At 42.9% G+C, this 17,551-nt stretch overlaps 1 long non-coding RNA gene across 1 annotated transcript; it reads right to left on the bottom strand.

The window, feature by feature from the left end:
* Window positions 1-290: 290 nt before the first annotated feature.
* Window positions 291-9,633, bottom strand: Gm46466. Its single transcript, XR_001781356.1, has 3 exons — window positions 9,045-9,633; window positions 8,096-8,236; window positions 291-352 (listed from the first exon to the last, which is right to left on the bottom strand). It is a non-coding gene; the product is annotated as a predicted gene, 46466 (long non-coding RNA).
* Between the last annotated feature and the right edge of the window lie 7,918 nt (window positions 9,634-17,551).

Genomic DNA, 17,551 nt, shown 5'->3' with positions numbered 1-17,551 from the left:
GGAGTTGGTAAACATTATTTCCGAATATATAGCTTGCCAATTTGTCCTATTGGCTATGCCCTTTGTCTTACAGAAGCTTTTCAGTTTCTTGTGGCCCATTTATAAATTTTGATGTTAGAACCTGAGCTATTGGAGTTCTGTTTATGATATTTATCCCCATTCCCATGAGTTTGAGGCTCTTTCCTGCTTTCTCTTCCATTAGATTCCCTGGGGATTTGGCTGCACTGATGAATCTGCCTTTAGTTTTAGCATCAATAGCTGCTTGGCTGGACTTTTTGGTCCTTGAGTTCATAAGCCTTCTGCTTTGGTGTGGAAATTCTGGAGTTGCTTGAGACCATTCTGATCATCACCCCTAAAATAGAGAGAAGCCTTGCATATTATCAGGTTTATTCTGGCCAAAATGCAGAAGAGTATATTTCTCTTGTCCTATTTTGAAAGGACAGCTGACTATCTCTCTGATGCTTATTTTCTGGATGGAAAGACTTCCTATGCAATAGGTCTGCAGTGTCAAAGACATATAGGTTAAAATACTCATAGATGTTTTATGTTTCACCAGTCAACCAAGGCATACTATGCTTTCTCTTCTCTCTTCTGTCTTCTCTCTCCTCTCTTCTTTCTCCTCTCTCCTCCCTCCTCCCTTCTTCCCTTCTCCCTTCCCTTATTCTCATTCTCTCTCTCTCTCTCTCTCTCTCTCTCTCTCTCTCTCTCTCTCTCTCCCTCTCCCTCTCTCTCTCTCTCTCTCTCTTTCTTCCTCTATCTCCCTTTCTCCCTCTCTCCTGATGGAGCCTAAACTTTGATGGCCTGATTTCTCCTATTCAGAGAGAAAATCAAAAGATTCCTTGGAGATTCCTCTGGAGAAAAGGGATTTTCTGGGACTTCCTGCCATTCTCTCTGTGAGGGAGTGAAATTAAGTTAATTAGATACATTTGGATACATATTAATTTATTTAGTATTATTCTGGCTAAGTCTTGAGCCTAAAGGAGATACTTGCTAGCATAGTAAGTTTCTTGGTTTTCTTTCTTGCTAGCTTTGGAATATAGTCCAGTGTTAGTGAATATAGGCATAATTTAAATTTTAGCCCAAAAAGTATTTGGGGAATTGGGTGCGGTGCTGCACACCTGTATTCACAACAACTAGGTGAGGAAAGAGGGCCCAGATTGGGGAGCCAGCATAAGCTACATATTGGGACTCTGGATCCAGAGACAGAAGAAAAAAATGGGGGCTGGGATGTAGATCTGGGACAGAGCATATGCCAGTGCAAGGCTTGCCCTAGCATCACTAAAGTAAATAAGTAAGTAGAATCAAAGTGTTTTGCTGTTGAGAATGGGCGATTAGAAGATATTTAGCAAAGCAGTCCTTAATCTTGGGTGGGAGTGGGTAGCAGATAGGTAGTTAGAATTCGAGCTCAGTTTAAAAATGTGGGAGTATTTATAAAATACCTTAAGTGGAGAGAGGCTTGGCTATACGTCATTGCCTAAAATTGGTTTTTATTTTCAAATGGTTCTGTACCTGTTGGCATTAACTGATGGCAGTATACCAGTTAATAGTCCAGAATTAATGGACACTTAGAAAGAGAAGTGTTTCAAAGCAAAAAGGCCACAATACAAGCTAGAGGTTGTACAGTTCCCCTTTCTGCCTGGATGGTGAGTCTTTGGCCTTGTGGGCTAGGACCACAGAAGTTCCTGTAATCGACAGCACTGTTGCTCACAGAATGTTTTGTTATCGGCGTAACAACTAAGAAAATTGACCCAGGGCAAACTTTTTGAATGTTAAGTTCTGACTACGGAACACATAGTGATTGCAGAATTGGGTCCATATTGCTGCCAGGGCAGCCTTCCAGTCTGTGCTGGTTCCATCTGTAGTCCTTTGGTTCTGGACTGATCAGGAACATGAGCCCTGCACCATGGCTTCTCAAGTACCCACTCATGGTTTTCAAGATATGACACATAACTCTTAAGTTCTATCACAATTGAAGGTAAAGCCGTAGGACATGGGATTAGACACTTTAAGTGACTCATGATTCTGCTTGTGAGCAATTGATTAGTTCAAAATACCTGTAAGTAGTAATAGAGTGTTCATAAAGTTTTAATCATCTTTGGCTTATGTCTCTTGTACTTTGGGGGTGATGGTATGGCACCTTATTAAGAAGAAAACTGACTGGGGGTTCAGCTTTACTCCTTTCTGTATAACCCTGACTGTAGCATCTATACACTGTATGGCCAAGACTCTTTCTTGCTTTTGTTTGTTTGTTTGTTTGTTTGTTTGTTTGTTTGAAACAAGATCTTGCTGTGTAGCCCTTTTGGGCCTGTTACAATGTAGCCCAGACTGGCTTCCAGCTCTTGGGAGCACTCATATCTTAAACTCCAACATGCAAGCTTTCAACAAGATTAGTGATATGTTCTACATGGAAGTTTTATTGTATAGCCCAGGCTGGCTTCACATTTCAGAGGCTTGCTGGCATCTGCCTCTGGAATTCTGCAACCAAAGGTGTGCACTACAATGGCTCACCAATGAAGATCTCAAAGTAACAGTAATAAAAGTGAATTCGTGAGCAGCAGGGGAGAAATTATTTGAAAATCTAAAACACTAAAGAAAGTCAAGGAACTTTTTATAAACCAAATAAGACAATATGCCATGTATTTGAAACGGTAGTAGCCATTTCGAGAAATAGAGTTTGATGCTGGAGACCTGCCATAAATTCCAAGTCAGATTGGGCCTGAGGTATGCTAGGGGACTCCCTCAAAACAAAGAAACAAACTGAACAAAGAAAAGGCAAGTGCATGTCCCTTAGGTCAGAGAACCACTGTGAAAGCTTTTAACTAGGAGAAGCAGTTAGTAGGTCAGAAACTATTTTAAATTGGGGATTCCTTGAAAGTTTCTCAGAAGCAATGGGCTTCCACCAGGCTTTTCCCCTGAGCTGCCTTTAGTGGGAAATGAGGCAGCTTTCCTTTCTTTGCCTACACAGTATTTTCAGCCATCCTGGGTTTCCTCTACAGCTGCAGATGCTGTTGAGTTGCAGTCATTTACTTAGCAGGAATCAGCTTAGACTGGCTTTGCTTTTCAAAGTTACAGGCCTTAGGAGCTGGCTACTGAATTCTGTGTTGATCAGAGCGGGCTGCAAGGCTAGGTTTTTATAAGTAATGGATACCTGAACTTTGAGGAATTAATTGCCTGGCTCCTGGATGTGAAGCTGTGCAATGTGTCTCTAAGCAATCAGCATCCTTTCAAAGAGTAAGAAATGGAACCCGTCTTCTTTCCCAAATAGGCATGGGCCTTAGACCACCTTTCACTTCAGTCACCCTTGACTGGATTCTGGGAAATGTTGCTATATAAAACCTGAAAGTTTAATGTGTAAGTTGAAATACAGGATAGCTGCCAAAGTGACCTTTCACTATATAGAGTGTGGGGAAGAGAACATTAGAATCATAATCACATTTTGGTCCCAGCTTGTGCCCTCTGTCTTCTTTACATTAAAAGGAAAAGTCTGAACTGTGTTAGGCCTTTTACTAGGGGTCTTTGTCTTGACTTGTCTGTGACCAAATAGTCAGACTAAGACAAAGGTCAATAAAAGGGCATTGTTTTGGTTTTGGCTGTGTATGGGCCTTCTGTACTCTAGGCACTGATCTGGATCTCCGACCAAGGCCATTTAATGCTATTGTTTCTTAGAAAGTTCTCGGCAGTGTGTACTTGTAGGTACAGAAGTTCATATTATAGGGCCAGAAGGACTTTTGAAGTCCATTTTACCCCATGTTTTCCCTCGCTAAAGGGAATAACTGAAGCACAAGAGAGGCTGTCTCTGTGTTTGAGAAACATGGCAGCACTCTCTTGCTGAATGACCTAAAGGGATTTCACGTTTTCAGTGTAGTTAAAATCTCTTAGAGCTGGCAGCAGATCATTGCTGGGCTTAAGGTTGCACCTGAAACCTGAAAGAATCAAAACCCCAAATCTTAGTTTCCAGGAATTTTCAAGGTCAAGGCTAAGTGACAAACTAAAGGAGGAACCTGAAGGGCTAAAAGAATTGATCTACTGAAGAGAGCACCCCCCCCCCCAAGTCAGTAGAGAATTCAACATTGGAAAATCACTAACAGCACTGTGAAGTTTTCTAAGGTGGACAGCAGGAAGCATGTCCTTTTCCTATCCTCTCCCTCAGCCCCTCTTCCCCCACCTGTGTAGGATTTTGAGGTCGAATGTGCATTGTGCACTGCTGCTGCAAGGTAGCTCTTCCCTGTGGCTGTGCTGAAGCAGCTGGCCAGGGAAGCCTGGGAGCTGAGGCTCCAGCCTGTGGATTCTCTTTCCTCAGACTTTAGTCTGCACCAGGGAGTGGTGTTCTCTCCTGTGGATGTGTGTATATATATTCTTTACTTTATACTTTGTTCACGTAGTTCGGTGCATTCTTCCAGGCATTCTGGATGGGCGCTTTAGCCTAGACATTTATTTCGGCATATTGTCATCTTGGGCTGCATGCCTGTCCTCTCTTGTTTCTGTGTCCTCACCATGCCCTTCCCAGCTTCCTGTTAGCCAAAGGGAATCACTCTTTCTGAACCAAAAGCTCTCAGAGCAGAGCTGAACCTCCCAGAAAATGCTCTTCTCTACCTAATGCGCCAGATGGGGGTGGGCCCGATGCTAAACAGCACTGTAGAGGTGGCCTAATGGACCGGAACCCCCAGGCAGAGGTGGGAGGTAAGGTCCTAGCAATGTGAGGGTCCGTAAGACCCAGTTCTTCTCCTGTGCAGAGGGAACTTTTACTTAGCTGGAATGGTAGCTTGTGGTCCGAGCATGTCGAGGGATTCGGGGTTCAGAGTGCACCCCAGAACATAGGAGATAGCTCCATGTCCCCCTTTCCCTCAGGAGCCTTCTCCTCACTCCTGCTGCCTAGAACAAGGGGAGGAGGATCTCCACTGCCTGGCCTGCTGCATCATGCCCCTGCCTATCTCTACTCTCCATTTCCTCTGAGCCCTCCAGACCCTAGGAGGAGTGAGAGGGAGGTCCTTCGAGGCGTATCTCGACATCTGTCATCTCAATCTGTTGCTGGTCATATCCTGGGTCAGCAACACCAGAACATCCCAAGGCTGGGTGCCCAGGCGTGAAGTGCACAGAGGACCCAAGAGGTCTAGGCAGGGGAGGCTTGTGATCCAGGGTCCCGGGTCCAGGGTGCTGCGCTGAGGGGATCGCGGAAGATGGTGCTAGCTAGGGGCAGGGCTCAGACTTTCGGGCAGAGCCCAGCAGCTGACCACAGCCCCTGGGGCACTGCTGTGTCCCTGCAGGAATCAGAGAGGATGCCTGGGCCTGCAGCCAGCACCACCCTCAGGGCTTCGCAGGAGGAGCTGTCCCTGAGGCCAGTGTGGTTTGCCCCACTGCTGCAGGACCTGGAGAGGATTCATCCTACAGTGAATTGGAACAGGAGGGGCCCCAGAAGCTGATCCATAAAGTGTCCACCTCTGAACAGATGGGGACCAAAGTAAGGCTCGGCCGTGGAACTGTGAGAGGGCTGTGGGCAGAGGGAATGCTCTGGGAGATCCCTGGAAGTGGTATCCAGAAGAGTGGTGCAGGGGGGCCTGGGGGGGGGGCGGCCTGGATGGGGCATGGCCTGGCGCAGAGGACTGGAAGGTGCTCTAGGGATTCCTGAGGTGGGTTGAAGAGATATCTAGGGTGTGTTCTGGAACACTTGTCTAGCCATCATAGCAAGCATCTTGAAGCACAGTTAGAGCCGGGTGGCGAGATCCCACCTAGGAAACTTAAAGGGAGTTTGGTTGTTCACCCATGAGCTGCATGCTATGGAAGCCCTGCTGGAAGCTGTATTCTGCCAGCCACTGTGCTTTCCCACCCACAGCAAGCTGAGCAGCTTGAGTCTCTCAGTCAGTTTCCCTGGTGTGCTGTGCCCACAGGCTGCCCAGGCTTCTGTGTTGCAGGTTCCCTCAAAGTGTAGGGCTCAGACATCCATGGTGGTTCATCACAAATTAATTTCTTTAGGGTATTTCAGGGTGTGGTAGTGCTTTTGTGGCATTTTTGTGCTGATTAGTCTCAAAGTTGAGCTTTCCTTTAATAATGAAGGCAGAGGCTACTGGATGTTAAGGGACTTAGATACTTTAACATTCTTCTTAGTTTAGAAGTCTTCAACACCTAGACTGTCGTTGGTGGAGGAGTTAAAGCAAGATTTTGAGGAGGGAAATGATTAAATTAGTGGATGCTCCCTCTAGTAACAGATTTGCAAAAGCAATTCATCCACACTCATTTCATGACAATTAACTGCCTAAGGCTTATGGGAGTCTTACATGGAAACAGTTTGGATTAGTGTTTGTTTGAGCATGTGCTGGCATGTAAAATTCAGTAGATGTATACATGACAATGACTTCAGTTACCAGAGTCAAAGGTTGCTTCAGCCATGTTTACTCAGACATCTTGGAACTACTGTTTAATGGAGACGGATTTGAAGTTCATAGCATTTGTAATTTTTCTGAATTTCGATTTTTTGAAAACTAAAGCTAACCATACATTTAACTTGTGAAAAATTATTCAAAACAAAACAAAACAAAAACAAAAATAAACAAACCAAAAGACCCAAAACCCTGGCCGGACAGTGGTGGCACAAGCCTTTAATCCCAGCACTCCTGAGGCAGAGGCAGGCAGATTTCTGAGTTCAAGACTGGTCTACAAAGGTTGTTCCAAGACAGCCAGGACTATGCAGAGAAACCCTGTGTCATAAAAAACAAAACAAAACAAAACGAACAAACAAACCTGAAAAAGTGAGTTAAAGAGAAAAATGGCAGGTTTCAAATTTGGCATATCATATACTTATATGCAATGGTCAAAATTCCATGCCTATTAATATCAATATAGGCAAGTAAGATTCATGCCATTTGAAAAAAAAATTAGGGATGGCATAAATTGAACTGAGGAAGTAAGATTGAACAAAAAATTTGATAGAGGGCACTATTAAGTTGTTGGCTTAATGAACATGAAAGATTGTAATGTTTAATTTTTGGATAAAGCATGTTTATGACGGCTACAATAAATCTAAGAAAATGTTTTTGTTTGTTTGTTTTTGTTTTGTTGTTGTTGTGGTTTTTCGAGACAGCGTTTCTCTGTATAGCCCTGGCTGTCCAGGAACTCACTTTGTAGACCAGGCTCTCCTCAAACTCAGAAATCTGCCTGCCTCTGACACCTGAGTGCTGGGATTAAAGGTGTTTGGGTTTGTTGTTGTTGTTTTTTTTTTTTTTTTTTTTTTTTTGGACTTTCTGAGAAACATTTGCCACGATTATGGCTAATTATCAAGTTTTGGAATACTGCTTCTGATATTCATATCAGAATATCAGGAAATCTGCATTTTATACTGGCTCATATGTCAGTATTTATAAAAAATGGTTTTGTGTTCAAACATCTGAAGTCACAGTAATAAGTTGCTAAGACTAATGGGCCTCTGCCTCATGGCCCACCTCCTGCAGTCCAGGCTGTAACTTGTGCTGTGGTGCCCATCACTGTGGCACTCCAGGCTGTAGCTTGTGCTGTTGTGCCCATCATGGTGGCTCTTAGCTCACATACTGCTCCTGAGAGGAGAAGGTGAGGTCTGTGGAGGAGGTAATTTAAGTAGAGCTACTAAAGGTAACAGTGGGTTCCTAGTCTTTGGGAATTATCCAGGTAAGAAGAGAAGCACCCTTAGGAGAATGAAGATATTTCCTCATCTTCTCCCTAGGAGTATAAGGCTAGAGAGGCTTGAATAGAGGCACAGGCCCCAGATTTGGCTAAGGCTTAGTTGGTTTTGAGGCCACACTAACAGTGTTTTCTCAGTCATCCTGAAGATACATCAAGACCCTCTAAGTATGATGGGTTAGGATTACTAATAGTGCGTTTAGTTCTGCATTCACACACTTATACATACTACATGCTTACATATAGATGTGCAAATGTGCTCCTGATCGAGTTGTGTAGTTAGGTGTATGGCCCACAGGTGAGTGTGTTGTTCATAGAACTTGAAAATATTTGAGGGGAGGAGCAAGGACTCGGACTGTAAGGTGCTTGCTGTGTAAGTGGAGGAACTGAGGCACATCCCCAATACTCATGTGTCTTTGTTGCCTTTTTGTTGCTGTGATAAAAATACCTTGACCAGGAGAGCTTATAGAAGATTGTTTTGGGGCTTTTACTTCCAAAAGCATAAGAGGTCATCCTGGTGTGGAGGCATGGCTGCATGAGGCAGGCATAGCAGTAGAAGCAGGAAGCTGCAGCATGATGCACTGAAGGCCTGGAAGAGAGAGAGCCAACTGAGAACAGTGTGAAGCTTTAAATTCCCAGACCCTGCCCCCCCCCCCCAAGTGAGGTACTTCCTCCAGAAAGAAACTCCTAATCCTTCCCAAATAATGCCACTGACTGAGGACCAAGTGTTTACATTCCATAGACTGGGGGCATGCTTGTGTGGAGTGGGGGTAGGGAGGGGTCAGGGATGGGGGCAATTATTCTTATTCAGACCCCTCTACCACATTTGATAAAAGGCAGGTGCTGGGGAGGCATTCACAGGAGGATCCCCATGAGTTGTTGGCCAAGCCAATCAGAGATTCAGGTTTAAGGATCAACCTTGTCCAAAAATTAAAGAGCAAAGTGACTAAAGAAGACAGCTGCAGGTCATAGTGATGCCAGCCTTTAATCCCAGCACTTGGGAGGCAGAGGCAGGTGGATTTCTGAGTTTGAGGCCAGCCTGGTCTACAAAGTAAGTTCCAGGAAAGCCAGGGCTACACAGAGAAATCCTGTCTCAGAAGAAGAAGAAGAAGAAGAAGAAGAAGAAGAAGAAGAAGAAGAAGAGGAGGAGGAGGAGGAGGAGGAGGAGGAGGAGGAGGAGGAGGAGGAGGAGGAGGAGGACGGGGAGGGGGAGGGGGAGGAGGAGGAGGAGGAGGAGGAGGAGGAAGAGGAAGACAGCTGACCATGACCTCATCGAATATGTGCTTGTGATGTGCACGCGCTTGCGCACACACACACACAAATATCTTTCCATGAATGACTGCATAGTTATGAAATACTTGCAATGTGAATATTATCATTAGAACAAGCCCACTCACTTTAGTTCCCATTGAAGATCCCCGGGGTCATTCCCCTGTTTGGCAGGCAGTGAACAGTGCAGAACAGTTTGGGCTGGGGAGGCAGCTCACTGGTAGACTGCTTTGCTAGCATGCATGAAGCTCTGGATTTAGTTCCCAGTATTGCATAGAAACAAGGTGCAGTGTCACTCACCTGGAATTCTAATGCTCAGGACATAGAGGCAGGGGATAAGTGCTTCAAGACTATCCTCATTTACAAAGGGAGTCCCAGGCCAGCCTGGGCTACATCAAACTCTGTCTCAAAACCAAACTAACAAAAGGCCAGAGTTTAAGTAATTAACCTTGTTTGAAATACTTTTTGTAAATATTTCATGATACACTAAAGTATTTGCATACTAAAATGGGCATTGCTTTACTTGAGACATTTGAAAAGTGTCTAGGCATTTTCTTAATTGAAAACATTGTACAAGCTGGCAATGGGTATTTTAATTATACTGCTCAGAAGGCTGAGGCAAGAGGATGGTAAATTTGACTATAGTCTGGCCTATCTTGTAAGGCCCTATCTCAAAACAACAATAAGACATGTATGTAGTCAGACATACTGTCTTAGTTAGGGTTTCATTTCTATGAAGAGACACCTTGACCAAGGCAACAGAGGGAGAGCATTTAATTGGGGCTGGCTTACAGGTTCAGAGGTTCAGTCCATTATCATCAAGGCTGGAGCATGGCAGTATCCAGGCAGGCATGGTATAGGAATATTTGAGAATTCCACATCTTGTTCCAAAGTCAAGCAGGAGAAGACTAGCATCCAGGCAGCTAGGAGGAGAGTCTACAAGCCCACCCCCACACTGTCACACTTCTTCCAATAAGGCCATGCCTTCTTTAACAAGGCCATAACTCCTAATAGTGCCACTCCCTGGGCCAAGCATATTCAAACCCACACATACTAACAATACAAGAGGCTACAGGAAAGGATTCTAGCCATGAGAGAAATCCCATCTTCCACTGATCTCTGGTTTCCTCTCAGAGGCAATCGTAAGTGATGTTTTCTTGCGGTGCTTCCAGAAAATCTCTATGCACTTACAAGTGTTATATATTATTTATGTACAACATACACGTAAGAATATATATATATATATATATATATATATATATATATATACACACATATAAACACACACGCATATATATATGCATTTATACATTTTTTAAGATAACCAAATAACATGGTATATACCTGTAGTCCCAGCACCAGGGAAACTGATGCAGGAGGATTGCCTAAAGATCAAGGCTAACTTGGGTGACATAGTGAGACCCTCTCTCAAAAAATAGACATTTAGAAAATATCACTGTCTATTTTTGTATTCGTAGATATTTCTACACACACACAATGTGTATATATTCTGTTTAAAAACTGCTAGTAGGACTATTCCCTAATGGCTTTCTGTATATTTACTTCCTTCTTTTTAGTGATAGTAGGCCATTCAGATGAGCTGTGCTAAATTGCTTTCAGCAGTTCAAAGTTGGCAAAGTGTAGACAGTTTCATTTGGTTGAAATAACACGGTATGAGATCATTTAATTAATCATTTTAGTGGGAGGAAATTGGTGGTTTTAGGACAGTACACTAATCTCACCATTTTGGGGGGCGGGGTAGTGTATAGGACAACTTTTAATGTAAAGAATAGGATGTGTGTGTGTGTGTGTGTGTGTGTGTGTGTGTGAGAGAGAGAGAGAGAGAGGGGGAGGGAGAGAAAAAGACACGGAGGAGGGAGAGGGAGGGAGGGAGAGAGAGAGACAGAGACAGAGAAACAGAGAGAGAGAGAGACAGAGACAGAGAAACACAGAGACAGACAGACAGACAGACAGACAGACAGGCAGAGAAAAAGAAGTGTGCTGGCCAGCCGGCCACCATCCGGACCAGAGGACAGGTGTCCGCCTGGCTTGGGAGGCGGCCCCAGCCTCAGCAGCAGCGGTCGCCATCTTGGTTCCGGGACTCAGCAGAACTTAGGAAATTAGTCTGAACAGGTGAGAGGGTGCGCCAGAGAACCGGACAGCTTCTGGGACAGGCAGAAGCACAGAGCCGCTGAGGCAGCACCCTTGGTGGGCCACAGACAGCCGGCCACCGTCCGGACCAGAAGACAGGTGTCTGCCTGGCTTGGGAGGCGGCCTCAGCCTCAGCAGCAGCGGTTGCCATCTTGATTCCGGGACTCCCTGGAACTTAGGAATTTAGTCTGCACAGGTGAGAGTCTGCACCACAGAAGCTGACAGCTTCTGGGAACTGCCAAAGCAACACAGCTTCTGAGAAAGTCCCTGTTTTGGGCCTTCTTCTTAGGCCAGCAGGAGGTCCAAAAACAAGATATCTGCGCACCTTCCCTGTAAGAGAGCTTGCCAGCAGAGAGTGCTCTGAGAACTGAAACTCAGAGGAGAGAATCTGTCTCCCAGGTCTGCTGATAGATGGTAACAGAATCACCAGAAGAACAATCTCTAAACAGAGTCAACTATAACTACTAACTCCAGAGATTACCAGATGGCGAAAGGTAAACGTAGGAATCTTACTAACAGGAACCAAGACCACTCACCATCATCAGAACCCAGCACTCCCACTTCGTCCAGTCCAGGACACCCCAACACACCTGAAAACCTAGACCTAGATTTAAAAGCATATCTCATGATGATGGCAGAGGACACCAAGAAGGACTTTAATAAATCACTTAAAGAAATACAGGAGAACACTGCTAAAGAGTTACAAGTCCTTAGAGAAAAACAGGAAAACACAATCAAACAGGTTGAAGTCCTTACAGAAAAAGAGGAAAAAACATACAAACAGGTGATAGAAATGAACAAAACCATACTAGACCTAAAAAGGGAAGTAGACACAATAAAGAAAACTCAAAGTGAGGCAACACTGGAGATAGAAACCCTAGGAAAGAAATCTGGAACCATAGATTTGAGCATCAGCAACAGAATACAAGAGATGGAAGAGAGAATCTCAGGTGTAGAAGATTCCATAGAGAACATCGGCACAACAATCAAAGAAAATGGAAAATGCAAAAAGATCCTAACTCAAAATATCCAGGAAATCCAGGACACAATGAGAAGACCAAACCTACGGGTAATAGGAGTGGATGAGAATGAAGATTTTCAACTCAAAGGACCAGCAAACATCTTCAACAAAATTATTGAAGAAAACTTCCCAAATCTAAAGAAAGAGATGCCTATGAACATACAAGAAGCCTACAGAACTCCAAATAGACTGGACCAGAAAAGAAATTCCTCCCGACACATAATAATCAGAACAACAAATGCACTAAATAAAGATAAAATACTAAAAGCAGTAAGGGAAAAAGGTTAAGTAACATATAAAGGCAAGCCTATCAGAATTTACACCAGATTTTTCACCAGAGACTATGAAAGCCAGAAGAGCCCGGACAGATGTTATACAGACACTAAGAGAACACAAATTCCAGCCCAGGCTACTATACCCAGCCAAACTCTCAATTACCATAGATGGAGAAACCAAAGTATTCCACGACAAAACCAAATTCACACATTATCTCTCCATGAATCCAGCCCTTCAAAGGATAATAACAGAAAAAAACCAATACAAGAACGGGAACAACGCCCTAGAAAAAACAGGAAGGTAATCCCTCAACAAACCTAAAAGAAGACAGCCACAAGAACAGAATGCCAACTTTAACAACAAAAATAACAGGAAGCAACAATTACTTTTCCTTAATATCTCTTAACATCAATGGTCTCAACTCCCCAATAAAAAGACATAGACTAACAAACTGGCTACACAAACAAGACCCGATATTTTGCTGCTTACAGGAAACTCATCTCAGAGAAAAAGATAGACACTACCTCAGAATGAAAGGCTGGAAAACAATTTTCCAAGCAAATGGTATGAAGAAACAAGCTGGAGTAGCCATCCTAATATCTGATAAGATTGACTTCCAACCCAAAGTCATCAAAAAAGACAAGGAGGGGCACTTCGTTCTCATCAAAGGTAAAATCTTCCAAGAGGAACTCTCAATTCTGAATATCTATGCTCCAAATACAAGGGCAGCCACATTCATTAAAGAAACTTTAGTAAAGCTCAAAGCACACATTGCACCTCACACAATAATAGTGGGAGACTTCAACACACCACTTTCACCAATGGACAGATCATGGAAACAGAAACTAAACAGGGACACACTGAAACTAACAGAAGTGATGAAACAAATGGATCTGACAGATATCTACAGAATATTTTATCCTAAAACAAAAGGATATACCTTCTTCTCAGCACCTCATGGTACCTTTTCCAAAATTGACCACATAATAGGTCACAAAACAGGCCTCAACAGATTCAAAAATATTGAAATTGCCCCATGTATCCTATCAGATCACCATGGTCTAAGGCTGATCTTCAATAACAAAAAAAATAATAGAAAGCCAACACTCACCTGGAAACTGAACAACACTCTTCTCAATGATACCTTGGTCAAGGAAGGAATAAAGAAAGAAATTAAAGACTTTTTAGAGTTTAATGAAAATGAAGCCACAACGTACCCAAACCTTTGGGACACAATGAAAGCATTTCTAAGAGGGAAACTCATAGCTCTGAGTGCCTCCAAGAAGAAACGGGAGAGAGCACATACTAGCAGCTTGACAACAAATCTAAAAGCTCTAGAAAAAAAGGAAGCAAATTCACCCAAGAGGAGTAGACGGCAGGAAATAATCAAACTCAGGGGTGAAATCAACCAAGTGGAAACAAGAAGAACTATTCAAAGAATTAACCAAACGAGGAGTTGGTTCTTTGAGAAAATCAACAAGATAGATAAACCATTAGCTAGACTCACTAGAGGGCACAGGGACAAAATCCTAATTAACAAAATCAGAACTGAAAAGGGAGACATAACAACAGATCCTGAAGAAATCCAAAACACCATCAGATCCTTCTACAAAAGGCTATACTCAACAAAACTGGAAAACCTGGACGAAATGGACAAATTTCTGGACAGATACCAGGTACCAAAGTTGAATCAGGATCAAGTTGACCTTCTAAACAGTCCCATATCCCCTAAAGAAATAGAAGCAGTTATAAATAGTCTCCCAGCTAAAAAAAGCCCAGGACCAGAGGGATTTAGTGCAGAGTTCTATCAGACCATCAAAGAAGATCTAATTCCAGTTCTGCACAAACTTTTTCACAAGATAGAAGTAGAAGGTACTCTACCCAACTCATTTTATGAAGCCACTATTACTCTGATACCTAAACCACAGAAAGATCCAAAAAAGATAGAGAACTTCAGGCCAATTTCTCTTATGAATATCGATGCAAAAATCCTCAATAAAATTCTCGCTAACTGAATCCAAGAACACATTAAAGCAATCATCCATCCTGACCAAGTAGGTTTTATTCCAGGGATGCAGGGATGGTTTAATATACGAAAATCCATCAATGTAATCCATTATATAAACAAACTCAAAGACAAAAACCACATGATCATCTCGTTAGATGCAGAAAAAGCATTTGACAAGATCCAACACCCATTCATGATAAAAGTTCTGGAAAGATCGGGAATTCAAGGCCCATACATAAACATGATAAAAGCAATCTACAGCAAACCAGTAGCCAACATCAAAGTAAATGGAGAGAAGCTGGAAGCAATCCCACTAAAATCAGGGACTAGACAAGGATGCCCACTTTCTCCCTACCTTTTCAACATAGTACTTGAAGTATTAGCCGGAGCAATCTGACAACAAAAGGAGATCAAGGGGATACAAATTGGAAAAGAGGAAGTCAAAATATCACTTTTTGCAGATGATATGATAGTATATATAAGTGACCCCAAAAACTCCACCAGAGAACTCCTAAACCTGATAAACAGCTTCGGTGAAGTAGCTGGATATAAAATAAACTCAAACAAGTCAATGGCCTTTCTTTATACAAAGAATAAACAGACTGAGAAAGAAATTAGGGAAACAACACCCTTCTCAATAGTCACAAATAATATAAAATATCTCGGCGTGACTCTAACTAAGGAAGTGAAAGATCTGTATGATAAAAACTTCAAGTCTCTGAAGAAAGAAATTAAAGAAGATCTCAGAAGATGGAAGGATCTCCCATACTCATGGACTGGCAGGATCAACATTGTAAAAATGGCTATCTTGCCAAAAGCAATCTACAGATTCAATGCAATCCCCATCAAAATTCCAACTCAATCCTTCAATGAATTAGAAGGAGCAATTTGCAAATTCATCTGGAATAACAAAAAACCTAAGATAGCAAAAACTCTTCTCAAGGATAAAAGAACCTCTGGTGGAATCACCATGCCTGACCTAAAGCTTTACTACAGAGCAATTGTGATAAAAACTGCATGGTACTGGTATAGAGACAGACAAGTAGACAAATGGAATAGAATTGAAGACCCAGAAATGAACCCACACACCTATGGTCACTTGATCTTCGACAAGGGAGCTAAAACCATCCACTGAAAGAAAGACAGCATTTTCAACAATTGGTGCTGGCACAACTGGTTGTTATCATGTAGAAGAATGCAAATCGATCCATACTTATCTCCTTGTACTAAGGTCAAATCTAAGTGGATCAAGGAACTTCACATAAAACCAGAGACACTGAAACTTATAGAGGAGAAAGTGGGGAAAAGCCTTGAAGATATGGGCACAGGGGAAAAATTCCTGAACAGAACAGCAATGGCTTGTGCTGTAAGATCGAGAATTGACAAATGGGACCTAATGAAACTCCAAAGTTTCTTCAAGGCAAAAGACACCGTCAATAAGACAAAAAGACCACCAACAGATTGGGAAAGGATCTTTACCTATCCTAAATCAGATAGGGGACTAATATCCAACATATATAAAGAACACAAGAAGGTGGACTTCAGAAAATCAAATAACCCCATTAAAAAATGGGGCTCAGAACTGAACAAAGAATTCTCACCTGAGGAATACCGAATGGCAGAGAAGCACCTGAAAAAATGCTCAACATCCTTAATCATCAGGGAAATGCAAATCAAAACAACCCTGAGATTCCACCTCACACCAGTCAGAATGGCTAAGATCAAAAATTCAGGTGACAGCAGATGCTTGTGTGGATGTGGAGAAAGAGGAACACTCCTCCATTGTTGGTGGGATTGCAGGCTTGTACAACCACTCTGGAAATCAGTCTGGCAGTTCCTCAGAAAATTGGACATAGTACTACCGGATGATCCAGCAATACCTCTCCTGGGCATATATCCAGAATATGCCCCAACTGGTAAGAAGGACACATGCTCCACTATGTTCATAGCAATAGCCAGAAGCTGGAAAGAACCCAGATGCCCCTCAACAGAGGAATGGATACAGAAAATGTGGTACATCTACACAATGGAGTACTACTCAGCTATTAAAAAGAATGAATTTATGAAATTCCTAGCCAAATGGATGGACCTGGAGGGCATCATCCTGAGTGAGGTAACACATTCACAAAGGAACTCACACAATATGTACTCACTAATAAGTGGATATTAGCCCAAAACCTAGGATACCCAAGATATAAGATACAATTTCCTAAACACATGAAACTCAAGAAAAATGAAGACTGAAGTGTGGACACTATGCCCCTCCTTAGAAGTGGGAACAAAACACCCTTGGAAGGAGTTACAGAGACAAAGTTTGGAGCTGAGATGAAAGGATGGACCATGTAGAGACTGCCATATCCAGGGATCCACCCAATAATCAGCATCCAAACGCTGACACCATTGCATACACTAGCAAGATTTTATCGAAAGGACCCAGATGTAGCTGTCTCTTGTGAGACTATGCCGGGGCCTAGCAAACACAGAAGTGGATGCTCACAGTCAGCTAATGGATGGATCACAGGGCTCCCAATGGAGTAGCTAGAGAAAGTACCCAAGGAGCTAAAGGGATCTGCAACCCTATAGGTGGAACAACATTATGAACTAACCAGTACTCCGGAGCTCTTGACTCTAGAAGCATATGTATCAAAAGATGGCCTAGTCGGCCATCACTGGAAAGAGAGGCCCATTGGACACGCAAAATTTATATGCTCCAGTACAGGGGAACGCCAGGGCCAAAAAGGGGGAGTGGGTGGGTAGGGGAGTGGGGGTGGGTGGGTATGGGGGACTTTTGGTATAGCATTGGAAATGTAAATGAGCTAAATACCTAATAAAAAATTAAAAAAAAAAAAAGAAGTGTGCTGGCACTGCCCCAGCTCAGGGCTAAGACTGTGCTTTGAAGGGCATGTAGTTTGACAGTGATCTCCTGTATCTTAGTGCCCTCCTCACCTCCATCTTTTTTGATGTCTTTGGTCCATTTTGTTCATCTTCCTATTGACTAGGTACATTTTTTTCCTCTTTACTCATTCTCTGTTTTTCACTTGTATCTTTTCTCCTGTCAGCTGAGTAGGACTTCAGGTAGTTACATTTACGTTGCTATGTGATAAGCAAGATGATTTTGTGTCCAACTTAATTTCCCAAAGGCAAAAAAAATCTGCAGGCTTGAAAGAGATGTTGGCTTG

The sequence above is a fragment of the Mus musculus genome, chromosome 14 (genome assembly GCF_000001635.26).
Source record: "Mus musculus strain C57BL/6J chromosome 14, GRCm38.p6 C57BL/6J".
Lineage (NCBI taxonomy): Eukaryota > Metazoa > Chordata > Mammalia > Rodentia > Muridae > Mus > Mus musculus.
The sequence above is the reverse complement of the archived record's forward strand: the minus strand, read 5'-3'. Positions and strand labels throughout refer to the sequence as shown.